This window comes from Euphorbia lathyris, chromosome 10, assembly GCF_963576675.1.
Source record: "Euphorbia lathyris chromosome 10, ddEupLath1.1, whole genome shotgun sequence".
Classification (NCBI taxonomy): Eukaryota; Viridiplantae; Streptophyta; class Magnoliopsida; order Malpighiales; family Euphorbiaceae; genus Euphorbia; species Euphorbia lathyris.
Genome location: NC_088919.1, coordinates 11551270 through 11569755, shown reverse-complemented (window position 1 = coordinate 11569755; position 18486 = coordinate 11551270). Strand labels below are relative to the sequence as shown.

At 39.6% G+C, this 18486-nt stretch overlaps 1 non-coding gene and 1 pseudogene across 1 annotated transcript; both read right to left on the bottom strand.

Annotated features, from left to right (window-relative positions):
• Nucleotides 1-2708: 2708 nt before the first annotated feature.
• Nucleotides 2709-2815, bottom strand: LOC136210177 (small nucleolar RNA R71). The gene has a single exon (XR_010677888.1). It is a non-coding gene; the product is annotated as a small nucleolar RNA R71 (small nucleolar RNA).
• Nucleotides 2816-11564: 8749 nt separating this feature from the next.
• On the bottom strand, nt 11565-13106 carry LOC136208012 (pentatricopeptide repeat-containing protein At2g17525, mitochondrial-like; annotated as a pseudogene).
• Nucleotides 13107-18486: the final 5380 nt, after the last annotated feature.

The following is an 18486-nucleotide window of genomic DNA, read 5'->3' as shown; positions in this document are numbered from 1 at the left end:
GAAGGACACTCGTCGTGTATTGTGTTGCCTAATGAAGGAAACAACATGTTTGAAGTGTTGAAACACCTTTCCACATAATTTTGATTTGACAAAATTGTTTAAGTGTAATTAAAAAATATTCTAAACACACTAAGTTTAAATGCTTTGATTTATTCTACTAATGTGTTTGTTCAATGTTGAGTTAAATTGTTTATAAGACACAAAGATTAAAAGGCCCAAAGCCTAATACGGAAGTCAAAGCCCAAGTCAAACAGTTTAAGGCAACTCGGCCCGCGTATGTCAAAACGCTGTCGTTATGTACAAAACGCAGCTCAGCGGAAGAAGGATCTAAAAGACCTTCGAGACGAAGCTGCTGAGTTAATTCGACAAAGAGTACAAGACAGCAGCTGAGCAAGAACAACTTCCAGACAAAGTGTTTCCACTTTGGGTAAAGTTTAGAAGACACAGAATGCTGTCTAGTTGACCTTACCATAAATGGAGAGACATTCTGCCGAGCTGACCAAAAGCTGACCGAGGACAGAAGATACTAAAATCTGATTGGCCGAGAGCTCTGAGCAAGACTGGGTGACAACAACAGGAAGCCATTTCCCTCCAACGGTTATTTCAAAATTCGAAATGACCGATGTCTCAGACGTCTCTATAAATAGAGCCCTTCAGTTGCTTCATTCAACACAGAACTTGATCAAGCCATTACGCTGACCAAAAATCTACTCAAAGTTCTGCAAGAAAAAGCAAAGCAATCTTACACTAAATTTCATATCTTTTGTGTAAAAGTTTAGAGTGATTATTCAATCATCTAAGGTGTCTTAGCAATCGTTGTTTCGGACAAACACTTATCATTTCTAGAATTAGAAAGGAGAGGCTGAGTACTCGGTTATAGTACTTAGCGAGAGATTAGGATTGAGTAGAGGTATAGAGGAAGGTACTCTTGTTATACTCAGTTTCTAAGATTGTAAAAGGTTTGATGCTCTACCGTTAAAGAGCTCAGTAGAGAATTCGAAATCTCGGAACGTGTTCCGGGGACAGGATGTAGGCTTGGAGGCCGAACCTGGATAAATCTGCTGAGTAACATATTTCTAACCTTAAACTCCTTTATATATTTATTGCTTGCTTAAACAAAAACTGACCAAGTAAAGAGGTCAAGCTGAGTTTTGCGCATTGAATATCTGAGCTCAGGAATAGACTCTAAGTGCTATCTCCTGACTCAAGTAAAGAAACTAACCTAGTCACCAGTTGACTAAGCCAGTATCTTGCTATTCACTCAACGCCGCTGTTAAAACCTTTTTCTCACGAAAAAGAAGTCTGCCCTAACAAAAAAATTTAAATAGTTCCTAACCCCCCCCCCTTGGAACTATACTTGTAACGTTATAAGGGAACAACTTTGGGACGAAGCTGCTGAGTTGATTCGACAAAGAGTACAAGACAGCAGCTGAGCAAGAACAACTTCCAGACAAAGTGTTTCCACTTTGGGTAAAGTTCAGAAGACACAGAATGCTGTCTAGTTGACCTTACCATAAATGGAGAGACATTCTGCCGAGCTGACCAAAAGCTGACCGAGGACAGAAGATACTCAAATCTGATTGGCCGAGAGCTCTGAGCAAGACTGGGTGACAACGACATGAAGTCGTTTCCCTCCAACGGTTATTTTGAAATTCGAAATGACCGATGTCTCAGACGTCTCTATAAATAGAGCCCTTCAGTTGCTTCATTCAACACAGAACTTGATCAAGCCATTACGCTGACCAAAAATCTACTCAAAGTTCTGTAAGAAAAAGCAAAGCAATCTTACACTAAATTTCATATCTTTTGTGTAAAAGTCTAGAGTGATTATTCAATCATCTAAGGTGTCTTAGCAATCGTTGTTTAGGACAAACACTTATCATTTCTAGAATTAGAAAGGAGAGGCTGAGTACTCGGTTATAGTACTCAGCGAGAGATTAGGATTGAGTAGAGGTATAGAGGAAGGTACTCTTGTTATACTCAGTTTCTAAGATTGTAAAAGGTTTGATGCTCTACCGTTAAAGAGCTCAGTAGAGAATTCAAAATCTCGGAACGTGTTCCGGGGACAGGACGTAGGCTTGGAGGCCGAACCTGGATAAATCTGCTGAGTAACATATTTCTAACCTTAAACTCCTTTATATATTTATTGCTTGCTTAAACAAAAACTGATCAAGTAAAGAGGTCAAGCTGAGTTGTGCGCATTGAATATCTGAGCTCAGGAATAGACTCTAAGTGCTATCTCCTGACTCAAGTAAAGAAACTGACCTAGTCACCAGTTGACTAAGCCAGTATCTTACTATTCACTCAGCGCCGCTGTTAAAACCTTTTTCTCACGAAAAAGAAGTCTGCCCTAACAAAAAATTTTAAATAGTTCCTAACCCCCCCCCTTGGAACTATACTTGTAACGTTATAAGGGACCAACATGAAGTAAAAGCATCAATGATACAGATGTTGCAAGCAGCTGTAAAATTCAATGGATACCAGTCTGAAGATCCAAACGCACATATCCAGGAGTTTGTCACACTGTGCAATACTTTTCGATCAAACAGAGGAGTAACCGATGATGTGATAAGACTGAAGCTGTTTCCTTTTTCTCTAAAGGATAAAGCTAAGAACTGGCTAAAAACATACAGCCAAGAACCATCGCAACTTGGCAGGATCTGGCCAATGCTTTTCTGATGAAATACTTTCCACCTAGACAGGCCATAAAGCTCAGAAATGAGGTGTCCCGATTTGTACAAGAAGAGGACGAGTCGTTGGCAAAAGCATGGGAAAGATACAAAGAGTTGTTAAGAAGGGTACCAAATCATGGCATCCCCATGTGGATGCAAGTGTAGAATTTTTATAATGGAGTCACAAACACGTACAAAATCCACATTGAGTCCATTGCAAATGGTAATCCGGAGGATCTTGAATTGCAAGCTTTGTATGATCTCATCGAGAAGGTGGTAAGCACAAGTTATAATTGGAACTCCGCCAGGAGTGAAGGAAAAAGAACGGCAGACGATGATGTTGTTTCAAAGCTGACCACCCAGGTGGAACAGCTTGCAAGGTAGCTCAGCAAGATAAATGTATCATCCATTCATAGCGAACCACCATTCAATGATGTATGTGATTTTTGTGGAGGGCCTCACTTCAACATAAATTGTCCTGGAGTCAAGCAAGGAAAAGGTGAGCAAGAACAATGTGATTATGCTGGATATAATCAAAGGAACCCACCCAATCCATACTCCAATACATACAATCCAGCCACAAGAAATCATCCAGATTTTGGATGGACTGAATAGCCAAATCAGCAGGAGCAATCAAGATATCAACAGCAACAAGGAGGACATTACTAGAGGCAACCTCAACAACCTTACAAACAGCCTGTTCCACCAAAGGAGGATGTAGAATAGGACATGAAGACGATGATGATGCAATTTATGAAGCAGACACAGTCTTCCATCAAAAATTTGGAGACATAAGTTCATCAACTGGCTGCTTCATCGTCAAAAGGAAAAGGGGTGATGCCGAGTAATACCGAGCCAAATCCTAAAGGAGATGTCATGGCTATCACTCTACGATATGGTAAGGAAACTAACCCTCCTTTGTTGGCTAACAAAAGTGCTGAGTATGCAGGTACCTCTAAAAAAGATGAAGAAGAGAAGGAACAAGCTGTTCCTAACCAAGAAGGGCCAGCCGAGATAGAACTGGCCTATGATCGAGACCAGGAGGAAAAAGGGAAGAGGTACAAACCACCTTCACCCTATGTACCACATGTACCTTATCCGGCGAGGCTGGTAAACAAGAAGCTTGAAGAGCAAAATTCAAAAGTGCTAGACACCTTGAGGAAGTTGCATATCAACATCCCCTTCGTGGAAGCACTTGCCCAGATGCCCACATATGCAAAATTCTTGAAAGATATCTTGTCCAATAAGAAGAAATTAGAGAATATCTCGATGATCCAACTGAACAGGGACTGCTCTTCAATACTCCAGAACAAGCAGCAGCTTCTGAAAAAGCTAAAGGATCCAGGGAGTTTTTCAATTCCATATTCTATTGACAAGTTAAATATTGAAAATGCATTATGTGACCTAGGAGCGAGTATAAACCTAATGCCATATTCTGTGTATGCTAAGCTAGGGCTAGGAGAACCACAACCAACTAGAATGTCCATTCAGTTGGCTGATAGATCTGTATGCTACCCTAGGGGAGTTGTGGAGGATGTGTTAGTCAAAGTAGGGAAGTTTATACTATCTGTTGATTTCATCATAATGGACATAGATGAGGACTTGCATGTTCCTATTATTCTAGGTAGACCGTTTTTAGCAACGGGTAAAGCATTGATTGATGTAGGAGAGGGGCAATTATTTTTTAGAATTAATGGGGGAAGAAATCATCTTCAAGATGAATGAAGCTATGAGACGAGCTAACACTAGTAATGACACATGTTATTTCCTGGATGATTTCCAAAGTTTATCTGATTCGCAGGAACAGGGACATGACACTTTGGAGGCACTCTTGGGAGAAGAGGTGAATCTATGTGAAGGAACAGGATGTTCCATCGAGACCAACGCTTCAACACTTCCGCCAGATCCCACTGTTCCCACTCATCAAGAACCGCCTGAAATACCCACTGTTCCATTGTCTAAACCTGAATTAAAACCTTTGCCATCACACCTAGAATATGCTTTCCTTAAACCACCAAGCGGAAGCCCGGTGATTATATCTTCAAAATTAACCCCTGATCAGAAAGCTCAACTCATGGAGGTATTGCGAAGAAACAAGGATGCTATTGCGTGGAAAATTGATGATATCAAGGGGATTAGTCTGGCAGTGTGTGTTCATAGGATTCTAATGGAAAAGGACCACAAACCGTCTATCCAGCCACAGGGCAGATTGAACCCACACACGAAGGAGGTTGTGAGGAAAGAAGTGATCAAGCTGTTGGATGCAGGAATTATTTATCCCATTTCGGACAGTGTCTGGACGAGCCCTATTCATGTAGTTCCAAAGAAAGGGGGTACCACGGTTGTTCTAAATGAGAAAGATGAACTGGTCCCCACACGGACCATAACGGGATGGAGAGTATGCGTGGACTATCGAAAGCTTAACGAGGCAACAAGGAAGGACCACTTTCCTTTGCCCTTCATTGATCAGATGCTGGAACGATTGGCGGGGTATGCGTTTTACTGTTTCCTTGATGGGTATTCGGGGTACAACCAGATTCCCATCCATTATGAAGATCAAGAGAAAACCACCTTTACCTGCCCCTACGGAACTTATGCTTACAGACGCATGCCGTTTGGATTGTGCAATGCCCCAGCTATGTTTCAGAGATGCATGATGTCAATATTTCATGATATGGTGGAATGAACTGTGGAAATCTTCATGGATGATTTCTCTATGTATGGAAATTCATTTGGAAGCTGTCTGAACAACCTAGAGGCCGTGCTAGTGCGATGTAGGGAGACCAATTTAGTCCAAAATTAGGAGAAGTGCCATTTCATGGTCACTGGCGGCATTGTGCTCGGGCATCAAATCTCTGAAAAAGGGATGGAAGTGGACAAAGCCAAGGTGGAAGTAATAGAGAAACTCGTTGTTCCTGCTAATGTCAAAGATGTGAGAAGTTTCCTTGGACACGCGGGGTTCTACTGGAGATTTATAAAGGATTTCTCAAAGATCGCGTTGCCATTGTCGGCATTGATACATAAGGATGTGGACTTCTCCTTTGACACAAACTGTGTAAAGGCATTCGAACTATTGAAAGGCAAGCTGATCAACTCGCCTATACTGGCAGGACCAAATTGGGAATTGCCATTTGAGATGATGTGTGATGCTAGCGATACATGCGTAGGACCTGTTCTTGGGCAGAGGATTGAGAAGAAGTTCCGGCCTATCTATTATGCAAGCAAAACATTGAACGAGGCTCAGCAGAACTACACCACAACAGAAAAGGAGCTCCTAGCGGTGGTGTGTGCTTTTGACAAATTCCGTCCATACTTGGTTTTGTCAAAAGTGGTCGTCTACACTGACTATGCTGCTTTGCGCTACCTGTTTGCAAAGAAAGATGCAAAGCCACGCCTAATTCGATGGTTGCTCTTGCTACAAGAATTTGACCTCGAGATCAAGGACAAGAAGGGAACAGAAAACGTAGCTGCTGATCATCTGTCCAGAATTTCTTATGAAAATAGCCAGGAACAACCAGAGATCTTAGAGATTTTCCCAGATGATAGTTTGTATTCTCTACAACTTACTTCATGGTTTGCTGACATTGCCAATTACCTTGCTAGTTCAATTAAACCTCACAACTCGTCCACTAACCAAAAGAAGAAGTTATATGCAGAAATCAAATATTATTTTTGGGAAGAACCATATCTTTTCAGGTTGTGCGCAGATCAGATCATATGAAGATGCATCACCCAAGAGGAAGGACAGGCTGTTCTGAGCCATTGTCACGATCGAGAAGCTGGTAGGCATCATAGCGCAAGCAGAACAGCCGCAAAAGTGCTCCAATCAGGTTTTTTTCTGGCCAACCATCTTCAGGGATGCCCACATGTTCGTAAGTACTTCTAATGAGTGCCAAAGAATAGGTAATATCTCGGCCATTAATGCTATGCCCCTCAATAACATAGTTGTATGTGAAATATTTGACATATGGGGCATAGACTTCATGGGTCCATTCCCTACATCTTTTGGTAATAAGTATATATTAATATACTTATTGTGTCGCTCTCAAGAGCGATGCAAAGTTCTTGTGTTGCACCCCTATTAGTGCGACACAAGTAAGCATTTCTGTACTAGTGATTGGTTGCAGTAGAGTATGTGAGAAAGTGGGTTGAAGAAATTGCTAGTCCCACCAATGACGCCCGTGTGGTTGTAAAATTCCTAAACAGGCTGTTTACCCGATTTGGTATCCCACGAGCGATCATTAGTGATCAAGGAACCCACTTTTGCAATGCTCAATTTGAAAAGTTGATGGGCAAGCTTGGAGTCTCTCATAGAATTTCCACACCATATCACCCACAAAATAGTGGGCAGGTGGAGATTTCCAATCGAGAAATCAAAAGAATCTTGAAGAAAACTGTGGGCAATTCTAGGAAAGACTGGTCAAACAAGCTTGACGATGCTTTATAGGCTTATAGGACTGCATACAAGACACCAATAGGAATGTCCCCATTTAGACTGTTATATGGTAAATCTTGTCATCTTCCAGTAGAGATGGAGCATAGAGCCTTATGGGCGTTAACTTTTCTGAATTTTGAGAAACATGCTGTGGGCGAACAGAGAAGGTTGCAACTATATGATATGGAGGAATTCAGGCTGTTTTCATACGAAAATGCGGTGAATTATAAGGAAAAGACCAAGAAATGGCACGACAGGAAAATACAGGAGAAGGTCTATCAAAAGCGATTGTAAAGTATTGACTTTCAGTCTATCAAAAGCGATTGTAAAGCGTTTGAACCCCTCGAGCGATTTTAAATTTCGACACACTGTTGTCTGTATTTTGACTAGTGCCATTGTTCTATAAACTGTCACTGTCGACCAAAGTCACCCTATACTTCTTTTGAAAACTTTTGGATCCAAAATTATTTTTCTATCGACCGTCGTCTGTATTTTGACTGGTGTCACTGTTCTGTAAATTTTTACTGTCATCTGGGATTGTCTCCCCTGATAATAGCCACTGTTTGGCATGAATCATAGGCTGAAACGGACTACAGATTGGAGATCGGTGCACTTGGTAACCATTTATTTACTTTTTACCTTTATGTCACATCGTACCTTTTTCATTATTATATTCATTTTTTACCCTTTATAAAAGGGTGGTGGGAGCTCATTTTTACCACACACCTTCTCTCGCTTCTTCCTCTCTCTCTCTCTCTCTCTCTCTAACTTTAAGGGTTTTTGTGATGGCGTCCTCGGATTACGACAGTACGAAGGGTATGCAGATAGCATACGAGCATTTAACGGCCATTCCTCCTTTCTTGGATCCGGAAACCCACCTTAGCAGGACTAACAAAAATAAGGTAAGTGTCTTACCTCTATTTATTTAAAATGACCTTTAGCTTTTAGTGAACCTACTTGAATATATTTTTGCATGCTAATGCGATGAACTTTATGCATATGAGCCCTTTAGTTAGAAAACGTGAATTTTATGCATGTGAATATCTTTTGCCATTATGAATGTGAATATATGTTTTTTAGAAAACGTGAATTTTATGTATGCGAACATTTTTTTAGAAAACGTGAATCTTACGTACGTGAATATTTTATTTAGAAAACATGAATTTTATGCATTTTAGCACTTTATTTTTAGAAAACGTGGATTTTATGCATGTGAGCACTTTAATTTAGGAAACGTGAATTTTATGCATGCTAGCATTTGAATTGTGAACTTTATGCATGTGCCTACGTGAATTTTTAAACTTAGAATTAGTTACATAGATTCCCCGGGTATTTACACGTCATATTTTGATTAGACCCTACACCCAAGCATGTTAGAAAATCTTCTCGGGGATGAAAACACTTTTGAATTTAGTTAAATTCTACGTAAATGCACGTGAGAATAAAAACATTAAAGAATTTAGTTAAATCCTAGGTAAATGTACGTGAGAATAAAACATTTTTAGGAAAGAATTAAGAATTTAGTTAAATCCTACGTAAATATACATGAAAATAAAACATTTTTAGGAAAGAATTAAGAATTTAGTTAAACCTTACGTCAACGCACGTGAGAATGAAACATTTTAGGAATGAATAAAGAATTTAGTTAAATCTCACGTAAATGCACGGAGGATAAAACATTTTAAGAAAGAATAAAGAATTTAGTTAAACTCTACGTAAATACACGTGACAATGAAACATTTTAGGAATGAATAAAGAATTTAGCTAAATCCTACGTAAACGCACGTGAGAATGAAACATTTTAGGAATGAATAAAGAATTTAGTTAAATCCTACGTCAATACACGGAGGATAAAACATTTTAAGAAAGAATAAAGAATTTAGTTAAACTCTACGTAAATACACGTGATAAAACATTTCAGGAAAGAACAAAAAATATCGAATCTTACTCTTCCTTGCGGGGTTGTGCTATCCCTTCTCAGTCCATCAGGATTTCTGGGTCCACGATCGATATCTGCGCTTGGTTCCAGGTGCTTCCAGAGGCTGTGAGGAGCCGTATGTGTGACCTAGGTTTCGAGCCTTTTATTTCTTCTCTACCGCACTACGCCAGCATCTGTGATTGTCATGCCTTGCGGGCTCTCTATGATAGATGGGTTGACTCTACCCATACCTTCCACCTTCCGTTTGGAGAGATGACCATCTCACCGAGAGATTTTTCACTACTAACGGGCTTACGGGTATGGGTGGGCACGGTTCGATTAACCGGTCTATTAGGCAAAAAAATTAACTGAACCGTCATCAACGATTTTTTAACCATCCAAACCGAAACCGGTCCATATCAACCGGTTATCCATCAATTGTTTAACCATTAATTTCGGTTAGGTTTTTCGGTTAACGGTATTTAACCAATTCTCACTAGTTAACCAAAATCAACGGTTACATTTTTACCCAAACCTAAATTTTTAAACAATATTAAAATACACATAATTTCAAAAATTCAAACGAAACGAATTCATATAAAAGTTTAGAATTCAAACATAAGTATCGAACTAAAAAACAATCCATCAAGTTTACATTTAAAACATAAAGAAATGTAAATAATATTTTGTCAAAGTACTTATTACAACATAAAAGAGTATAATCTATGTTATATATTTATATTAATCTATTTTATAATCTATGTACTTATATTAAGCAGTATAATCTATGTATTTATATTTATATTTGCCTTGCCTTTATCATCAAATTGCCTATATATTTTTTTTTAAATTTATATTTATTAAACGGTTCAATTAACCGTTAACCGCGGTTTTTTTAACACTCTAGCTCGAAACCGAAATCGAAACCGGTACCTATCTATTTTTTAACCATTAAAAAAACCACTGGTTCGGTTAACCGCTTTTTGCGGTTCGGATTATCGGTTTTTGGTTCGGTTTGATCGGTTTTTTTGTCCACCCCTACTTACGGAGCACGGTGCCGGTGCCATTTGATTACGACATGGTGTGTCCTGTAGTCGACCCTGACGGGATTGCAGCCTTGATCGGCCTCGGGGTTCTTCGGAACATGAGGGCCCCTCCCTCAAGGTTTATTACTACTTCCCACCTGCTGGCTCGCTAGGATCACTATTTTACTGATAGCATGGACCAGGCCACGCGCAGCTTCCTTCTCTATGCCCTGGGTGAGATGATCTTCCGAACCCAGAGCGATGCAGTACATGCAGGCCTAGTTCAGGCATTTCGACATCTAGATAGGGTGGCTTCGTATGATTGGGAGGGTGCTCGCCTAACCTATTTATACCGATTCCTGGATTTGACCTGCCGCGGGCGCAGGGACTTCGGGGGCTACACTTTCGCACTTCTGGTGCGTTTCTCAGAACCGGCTTACCTTTGCCCCTTTTTAAGTTTTAGTTCTTCCCTTTTGGGGGCTTATTTTGTTATTTGTAGGTTTAGGGTACGAGCGGAGGATACTTTTGCGTGTCCGCAAGTCTAGCCAGCGCGGAGACCTCCTTCCTCTTATGGAGGGGTGGAGTGAGTTTCAGTTGAGTGTTAAGAAGACGACTACTATAGCGGCGGCTCGAGCTTGGATGGACGCTCTGACTCTGAGTCAGGTGGGTGTTTCTTGATTATGGAATGTGACTTATATATGCCCGTATCTAACTCTTTGTGTGTTTTAGATTTTCTTCGGATGGGATCACCGTGACTTTGGGGCGGAGTATGCGCACGTCACCCGTATTTTGACTATGCGATGTGTACTGACCGGGCTGTGTGCGCCCGCTTGGTACCTGGGGGATCAGAGCTTTACGAGGCGTAGTGCCATTTGAAGTACACAAATAGTCTTGTGATTTAGCCGAAAAGACGAACATCGCGATTTAAAAGTTTGCAAATGAGAGTTCGTACTTTATGAATTTTACGGTTAAAGGATATATGAGTGAATTTTTCGACCAAACAATAGTTTTTGCAAATTTAAATCTTGAATTTTGAATAATTTGCAAAGTCAGTCTTTTTAATTACTCTAAATCGTTCTCTTTTTGGTAAATAGTCACGACAATGATTTTTAAAGGAATGGCCAAATTTGTAAACTGTAAAAAAGCAAAGTTACATGTTTGCAAACATTTAAAACGCAATGACCTATAAAAATCAATAATTCATGACAATAGTTCATTTACATGTAACATCTTTATGCACTCTAACCAAATTGCTTCTTTACTAAGGTGATATGTTGTTTGATAAAACTGAAAATTAAGTACTAAAAAAATAAGTATTGATAAATGTTGAATATTATAAATGCTAAAAGTATTAAATGACGCAACTTTTATAGAAAATATTAATTGATCATGTATAACTTAAAATGTTAAGTTAAATATTTTGACTGATTTTTAACTTAATTAACTAATTTAAATGTTAGAGAAATAATTATTATCAAACACACTTAAATTAAATAAGTGTTTAGCATTTTAATTTAAATGATTAATTCGGTTATCAAACAAGGCCTAAGACAAAGAAGCAATGAGTTCCACATCAAATAATTAGGAACTATACCTTTTTCCACCATTTCAAACAAAAGACTTGAAGCCTTTTGAAGATTCCCTTTCCTACAAAGAACATCAATTACATCACTATAACTTCCTCTATCAACTAAGACACCTCTACTAACCATCTCATCAAGTATCTTCAAAGCACTCCCATCTTTTCCTTGCTCGCAAAATCCCCGAATAAGACCATTAAATGTCGAAGCTATAGGAACATAATCGCGCTCAACCATCTCGTTCATCAACTCGAATGCTTCTCGAAGACGCCCTTCTTCACATAATGCGCGAATCAAGCTATCGTAAACAAGAACGTTCGGACTTCCACCTTCACTGAAAACTATCTTTGCACTATCAATGTCACCTATTTCTCATGAGTTCAATACCCTTAAGCTCCGATCAATGGCTTTAGCAAACAAATTTCTCATTTTTATTAGAAATTCAAGTGCTTCGTCCCACGTGTTTTTCTTATAGAGACCATATAACACGCTATTGTAAGTACTAATGCGACTGGTAGAGCCCTCTTTAGATTCCTCCATTAGTTCTAGGATCTTAAACCCTTCTTCAATCCTTCCTTTGGAAAACAAGCCCTTGATTAACGTATCAAACGTATCGAAATTCGAGGTAATCCCGTCTGTTTTCATGTCATTGAACATATCAAGAGCTAAATCGAACATCCCATCGTTGCAGAAACCGAAAATCAATGTATTGTAAGTCTCTACATTAGGAAGGCATCCTTTTCTCTCCATCTCCTTCAACAAACCATACCCAACTTTCACTTTTCCTAAGCTACAAAAGCCCTTTAACAATGTGTTATGAGCAACAACATCAACCTTACTCCCCTTGCTTTCTACTCTATCGAATACCTCAACGGCCTCCAGTAACCGACCTGCATTGCAAAGAGTTTCAATCAATTTTGTCACCGTTATAACATTCAGCATGAATCCGGATTCGAAACACTTCTCTAACATCATAAGAGCTTGTACCAAATTGTCTTCTTTACAATATGCAGAAATCAAAATATTGAAAGTAACATCATTAGGTTCTTCTATCTCATCCATCAAGCTCCTTGCTCGTCCGATTTTCCCATTCTTACATAGGGCATGAAGCAAAGTGTTGTAAACAACAACATTAGGGTTTACATCTCTGGTTTTCATCACCTGTAATAGCTTAAATCCATCCCCAATTCTATTCGTTAAATAAATACCTTTCATTAAAATTCCATAAGTATAATCATCACCCTGAACACCACTTCCCATCATTTTAACTCTGTAAAACTTTCTAGCCAAATCAATATCTTCCTTAACAAGAAGATCGAGAATTGAATTGAATATTTTCAGAGATGGTTTCTCATCGAAACTAGAAACCAAGTCGAGAGCTTTAATAACATCTCGGATCCTTCGTACTCGTCCAAGACCCCTAATGATTGTTAGAAAAATGTGTTCATTTGGAGAAGAGTTAATTGAGTGAGGCATTTCGTCGAGCAGATGGTGGACAATGTCGAATCGAACATAGTTTTTGAATTACAACTTGATATGTGGATTGGGAATGAGTGAAATTAGGAAGATTTGAGGCCCAATTGAAGGTTTGTAGAGATTGATCGACTGAATTACCTGGATTATGTGTTGATGAGATGGGATTGTGTTGATAATGAAGAAAAGCTTCTAATTTTGCAAATGAAATGTAATTTACGAGGGATTAAGCTTGTACATACCTTAACCCTTGTTTGGGAGGAGGTTAATGGGAGTAAATGGGAGTAATGGAAGGTTAAGTATTAAGTTAACCTTGTCTAGGAGTTATTTTTTGAGAGTAAATAGAGGTTAATGGGGTTAAATGTTTACTTCCTCTAACCTCCAAACTCTAACCTCCAAATTGGGGGTTAATGGGAGTAACGTAAACTTTTTTAAAATTTTTTGTCTCTGCAGAGTAAATTTAACCTTCCTTCCCCTCCATATTTAAACTCCCAAACGAAGTTAAACATTTAACCTCATTTACATCCAATAAACTCCCAAACAAGGTTAATTTTTAACTTTCCTTTCCATCACTTCCCTTCCCTTTCCATTACCTCCTTTAACTCTCACCTCCGTTAACCTACGAACTCCCAAACAAAAATTTAATCTCCATAGAATTGCAGTAGCAGTAATAGGATCAAGAGAATATTGAGAATGACGAAGGTTTTCAAGTCGTGAAAGAGGATCAATATCTGTGTACAGAACCATAGTTCAGGAATTTCTGCTTAATCAACAGAATTCAAACCCCGAACTCCATATTTATGCAAAATCTAAAATCAAAAACCACATAATAATGCAACAATAACTAAACCAAAGATATGTAGGGATTACTATTAGTACCTTAAACCAAAATTGATCTAGTCTAGTGATGCAGGTGCTGATGAAAGAGTCGGGACTCTTCGGCGATGGAGGTTCAGTTGACGAGTGACTAAATCAGTCAAAGATGAATCGCTAACTGTAACGATGATGGATACTACTAAAAAAAAGAAAAAAATTGCATTCAGTTGTTGCTAACCAGTTACAAAATTCATGGCTCAATGTTATCTTAAGATGTTAAATTGTTCGTACGAGAATGGGTTTGAATTCATCTTATTACATATGGTTCGGCTTTCAATTCATCTTATTACATATGTTTCAGTTGCCTTCATATTTTGGGTCAGCCATCTGATGGGGCCTAAACGGCTTAGGTAGAGCTTTACGAAATATATATTATGATAAGTGCGTTACGACTACGGATGTGATCTTCCTAAGTGCTCTATCTCTACTAGACGCTACTACTTAGGGGCAAGTGTACCCCGTCGTATCAAGTAATAATCCGGTTAAGACCGGGTATCGAATCCACGGGATTTATAACTACAAGTATTAAACGACTCGGTTTTATACGTTATCTAAGCGATGAATACTTTGAGTTGATTTGGGGAACAACTACAAACTACTCCTAGCTACGGGTGAGACAAATTTATATAACAAAAACTCTACGAAATGATATGGATGGTGATAAGTTATAAATATGACAAACAATGACTCCCAATATATATATACGGTTAATGATTTACTCTTGCAATGACGACTACGTGTAGTGTGGCCGACCTGTGAAGTACTTAGACTACGTGGTTCCTAGTCAAGGCATGTCTAATGCTTGGGATCAGAAATTGGGGCCCGTAAGTTCCGTGGCTTGTCAATTCCTACGGTTTCCGGAACGTCACTTTCGGTAAGGCAACACCTATATGAATCCCTAAAGATAGCCCGAATGGCGTCGGAAATCGCGTTCTCCTACACAATAATCAATTACGAGTATCAAAACAAGTAACAAACATCAACACATATATAGAAAAGGAGATTATAATTCATAAATTATAAATATGGAGAATGTAAATATGGAATACAACCAAGCCTAGTACATAGGAAGAGTGCAAGCTAATTAGCAAGTGAAAAGGGAAGAATCCACCCTCGGAACTAGCTAACCGGACTCAAGGCCGTCTCTTAGGACTTGGAGGTGGAGCTTTCGAGCTTGGTGAACGGAGACGGAACGAAACTTTGACGGAATGCCGGAATCAACGAACAAGCTCTCAAGGTGATAGAGATTTGCTATATAAAAATAAAATCTAAAACTAAGTAGCAAGAGCTTAATCTATAACAAGAGTTGTATGTCAAAATCTATCTAAATGAGTGCTAGTCACTCTTATTTATACACATCAAGCTAGGGGTAAAATTGTAAGTTTACAAGGTGCAAGTATGGAGGAACATGATTTTCTGCAGATTTCCCATGATACGCCTCGCGTATGGTGGAGTACGCCCCGCGTATTTGCCCATTCCGTCAGAAATCTCCTGCATGTGGACCAAATCCAGATCTTGTTGTCTCAACCACGCCCCGCGTAGACTGGGGTACGCCTCGCGTGGTTGAGTTTCTGAGATTTTATTGCTTGAATTGGGTCTTTTACGCCACGCGTAGTCTGAAGCACGCCTCGCGTATGTAAGTCTCTGGTTCTTTGGACTGAAGAACTTCCCATACACGCCCCGCGTGTATGGTTGTACGCCCCGCGTATTGTCAGTTGACTTAGAAGATCTTGCAGTCTGAGATTCATGATTGAGACATTATTGCTTATCATTGCTCATACGCCCCACGTGGGAGGTGCCCCGCGTGGCAGTGGGTAAGTTCCACGTGGTGCCTGCGGATTGAGCAATTATTTCTGACAATGTGTTTCACGCCCCGCGTGGAGGGTGATACGCCCCGCATATGTCGGAGGATTTTTGCTCCTTGCTCGTACCTGAAATACAATTCTCGAGAGCCGAGTTAGCTTGACGTTTTATTTTCTAAATTAATCAAAAATAAGGAAAATTAACCGAAAGTACGGAATTTATTTTTATTTCGTTATTTTATTAAAACATTCTATTTTTGCAATTAAACTTATTTATTTCATCTCAAATTAAACCGTAAATCACGCTAAAAGATAGGGACGAAACGCCCCTATCAAACCTCCTCGGACTTTAAAGTTTTACTTGTCCTCAAGTAAAAGAAATCGAAAGACAAGGGATGGAGATTATTAAGAAACAAACCGCCGGTTGGTTTTACCAAGTGCGTGATTCCGAAGCTAAAGTTTTATGCAAAGTTTTCGGCAAGTACCTACGCAAACAAATGAGTGACCAAAACTTGTTTGAAACCTCCATGATCAAATTTAATAGGCAATATTAACGGGGGTCGATTATCTTTTGAGAACCCGACAGTACCTCACCGAGGGATTTCACTCTTACGCTCAAATTTTGGTGGGTCGGTGTTTTTGCACTCTCCTTTGCACTTACTCGAAGTCACTTTGAGTTTGCATTTTCATCCGGGTTTTTCCTACTATGTTATGGTCTAGGCAATATTAAAAATGAACCCGGAGGGGGGTTGTAATGTGGGTGGATTTTTAGTGGTTAATTTTTGGAAACTCGAGTTCAAACACCATTTTGATGATCGCACCGTGCTTTTATTTTGGCCTTAGTAAGTTCGTAAAATATAACTTGAAATTGCTCGGGTGGAGCTTGAGAATGCCTTTTGCTCTTTATTGTGTTTTTCTTTTTCTTTTTGTTTTGAGAGCGGCACAAAAACGATTTCGAAAGCTTATGGTGCTTACTTATCAAGGCCTTGGCTTATTTCTGGTAGTTTTGGTGCTATTTGATTTTGTTGGTATTTAAACAAGAGGAAAAAGGGTTAAATGTTAAAAGGGTATTAACAAAAAAAGTCGGTTAATAGGCTCGAGGGGGTTTCCTAGAGGTTAATGAAAATGAGAAAAATAAGTTAAGAAAATAATTAGCCTAAGTGGGTTTGTTTTATCATCTATTGCCATTTTTACCAAAATAAGTGTACTTAACCCGGTATTAGGTGCAAAACTCTATGAATCGAGTGAAGTCAAAGCTCTCGAAAAATTGTGAAAGAAATAGAGTTCTCGTACGAACTCTTTTAGGCTAAAAAATATCTCACAAAATTTCGGGTTAAATTGTGTACGTTCAAGTTCTCGTCAAATTTTCAACTATCCCGTATTTATTGTCTTTTTTAATTTCATTATGGTGATGACCTGTGGGTTAGGACTCAATGCTTTTGTTTAGTACGAATCTAGGCTTTGCATAAATTCTACAACTTCAGAATCGAGACTAAAATTTCTTACTTAAACTGATCCTTTGTGTTAACGTCTTTACATTTAAGAACAAATAACGGAACTTTTAATTAATTTCCGAGGGGGGTAGTGTGTCGGAAAAATTTAAGAATTAAAAAATTAGTTTAATTATTTTGTTGTTTATTTAATTTTTTATTTTTGTTTTTGTTAGTGCAAAACAAACGGTGAGTGCGGGGTTGCACGGCCCTCCGTGTTATTAAAATGACGTCTATTCCAAGGACGTCGCAAAAGAAAAGAAAACAAAAACAAAAACAAAAATAAAGATGGAATTGAAAAAGGACCCTTGAAGGTCAGGTCCTACGCGTGGTGTGCCTAGGGGGGCGCCCCGCGTAGGAGATGCGTTTTAAGTTTATTTTAGCCAGAGACTCAGATACGCGGGGCGCACTAAGAGGGGCGCCCCGCATGTTCCGAGCTCTGGGCCAGTTATACGGGTAAAACGGTGGGCACGCGAGGCGTGGAATGGGGTACGCCCCGCGTGGTTGAGATTAACTTAAGCATAAACAGAAAAAATCGAATACGAGAAGAAGAAATAAACGAAACTAAACACAAAGGGAAAGCAGAGATATATTAAAAATAAAAAGAAAGTACAAGAAGAACACAAAAGATAAAAAGAAAGTACAAGGGAAACACAAAATGAACTAAAAACATAAAACATGAAAGGAAAAACATAAAACAAATAAGAAAACATAAAACAAACAAAGGTAAACTAGGGTGGAGGCGGAGGAGGATTGCCGTGGATGTTGAAGTAGGCGGAGAAGGTGTTGGTGAGGGCATCGAAGCGAGCATCGAGATGGGCCCGATCCTCACACTGTTGGGCCTCAATGGAGTTGAAGCGGGTGATGTAGGTGGAATGGTCCATGAGGCGATTAGCCTCAAGGGTGTCAAAACGGGTGTTGAGGTTGGCGAATTGGGAGTCGAAGTGGGCGCGATCGGCACGTTGGTGGCCCTCCAAGGCGTCTAACCGAGCATATATGGAGTTGAAGTCGTGGTTGGGCGGTGGGCTGAAGTTTAGGTCCATGTCCGAGTCCGATCCCTCGTCCTCTTGGGGTTGGGCTGCCCCCGAACTCTCACCCGGGCCGGAGGTGGGGCGCTTGAGTGATTTGAAGGCATTTTTGTCCAAGGGCCGCGGCTCCATACTGGGAAGGCGGTCAAGGGCAGCTTCGCCAAGAGCGGAGGTGGCGAAGATGGTG